Source organism: Neomonachus schauinslandi, chromosome 5 (assembly GCF_002201575.2).
Source record: "Neomonachus schauinslandi chromosome 5, ASM220157v2, whole genome shotgun sequence".
In the NCBI taxonomy this organism is placed as follows: Eukaryota; Metazoa; Chordata; class Mammalia; order Carnivora; family Phocidae; genus Neomonachus; species Neomonachus schauinslandi.
Window position 1 is genome coordinate 148,955,559 of NC_058407.1, and position 2,305 is coordinate 148,957,863.

The following is a 2,305-nucleotide window of genomic DNA, read 5'->3' on the forward strand; positions in this document are numbered from 1 at the left end:
GTGCTATCTAGAGAAAAAGAGAATTGCTTAGAAAACGTGAAGAAAATCTGCACTGCCCCATACAGCCTGCTAGTCACACGAAGTGCCCCAGCCTGACGCGAGAGCCGCCCTGCGGTGTCTAACGTGAAAAGGAGGGAGAGTGTTTTTCTTCCTCCTGCGCTTGCTCATTAGGCCCCAGGGCTGCCAGGCTTTCCCCTGTCACTGACCGCATAGCAGGTCTGGGGACTCCACACACTATTTGCACATCCCTGGCCTGGTGCCTTGCACAGTTAGTGTTCTTTCCAGCTGAGCACGGGGAGGCTGGTTGGCATCGGTGGGGCTGGGCCCAGGCCAGACTGCCAGTCCAGTGCCCCCACGTGTACCCTGTGGGCTCACAGCATTCCCCACCTCCTCCCCGCATCCTGCTTCAAGGATGAGTGAGTAATAGCCACATACGCGCTGGGAAGGAGGAAGTGCAGACGGGCTGGGCCGGACTCTTGCTTCTTGTTGCCAGAGTGGGGACAGGCACTGGCTGCCTGTCTCAGCCCTCAGACCCTCTCAATCATAACGGGCTTGGGTACCCCAGACAGGGCATTTATTGAAAATATTCAGGCCCTTTGATGCAGAAATTGCACTTCAGTAAGTCTGGTGTAAGAGAGCAAGAATTCCTGTCCCCATTCAAGGTCCTTCTAGCTGGACTACGAATCAAATTGACAAGAGACAGATCAACGGAAAATCAAACTTAACTTTGTACATACGGGGAATCCACGCAGGCAGGGCAATTCCAAAGACGGGCAAAACGAGGCCAAATGTCATCCTGAACTAAGGTAGGGATGTGGGCCGTCAGAGGGAAGGAATGCAGATGTTGGGTAATGAGCTGTTTGCCCTGCCACGCAGATGGGCCACTCAGATAGAACTGATCTCTGGTACTAACCCTCATTCTAGGACAGACCCCCAATTTAGATTCTTCTAGGTAGTTAAAAGGAGGGGCAAAAGTTTCTCTTGAGCCCGCAGGGTCTCTGCTGCCTTCAGTTCAAAATAATCTCCATACCCATCTTGGGGTGGCCTGCCCTCGGCCGTGACACTAGGTTAAGGAACAATAAAAAGGGAGGTGGTGGGGTGTAGCAAAGATTTATTCATTAGCATCCTCGTCACGTCAATAATCAATAAAAACTGGAAATATCAATACCCCAAAGTGGGCAATCTATAAAACAGTATGTTATACAGGTACTTAAATTGAAGTTTCCAAAGGTTTTTTTTTTTTTAAAGATTTTATTTATTTGACAGATTGATAGCGAGAGCAGGAACACAAGCAGGGGGAGTGGGGGAGAGGGAGAAGCAGGCTTCCCGCGGAGAAGGGAGCCCGATGTGGGGCTTGATCCCAGGACCCCGGGATCATCACCTGAGCTGAAGGCAGATGCTTAACCACTGAGCCACCCAGGCGCCCTCCAAAGGTTTTTTAATGATGTCGGGAAAAACTTGAGGAAGTCCTATGCCGTGGTCTCAACTGCATTTTTAATTATCACAGAAAACACTGATGATAGCACACAGAGATACTAAAATTGGTTATTCTGGATTGTGGGAATTAGAGTGATTTTTTCCTCTCCTTTATATTTGTCTTTATTTTCCTTTATCTTTTTAAGCATTGAGTATATTCTACCTCTGTAACCAGGAAATTTAACCGTTAGGTGGAGTGGGATGGAGAAGAATACTCTTAAGAAAGCTCATAACTACCAGACTGGAACTTCACAGGCGTGGGCATCTTAAGATTTTATTTATTTGAGAGAGAGCATGAACGGGGGAGGGGCAGAGGGGGAGGGAGAAGCAGGCTCCCCACTGAGCAGGGAGCCCAACCCGGGGCTCGACCCCAGGACCCTGAGATCATGAGCTGAGCCGATGCCAGACGCTTCACTGACTGAGCCATCCAGGCGCCCCAGGAAGGGGCATCTTGTTCATCGCCTCATCCCGGAACACAGAACAAGGCCAAGCACGTGGTAGGTGTTCGTTCATGTTTGACCACCCGCCGTCAGGAGCAGGTTAGAACACAAAGCTCAGCCCTTTTAATAAAAGGTGAATCTCAAAAATGGTACCAAACCCAATACAGCCATAGGCCTAGTTGTGGTTTTATAAAATAAGCACGGGACTTTTGACCTTAAACTGGAAGCCACACAGGCTCCAGCCCCAAGTTCCGGGAGAGAAAGCAAACAAGGGTTGCAGCTTTCACACTTGGCCTTAGTTCCCGCCTGCAAAGAACTGAATGCAGCTGTTGATGAGTGAAAAAGAGTTTTTATTTCCTTGTGCGAAAGAACATTCCAAGTTAGGCTAG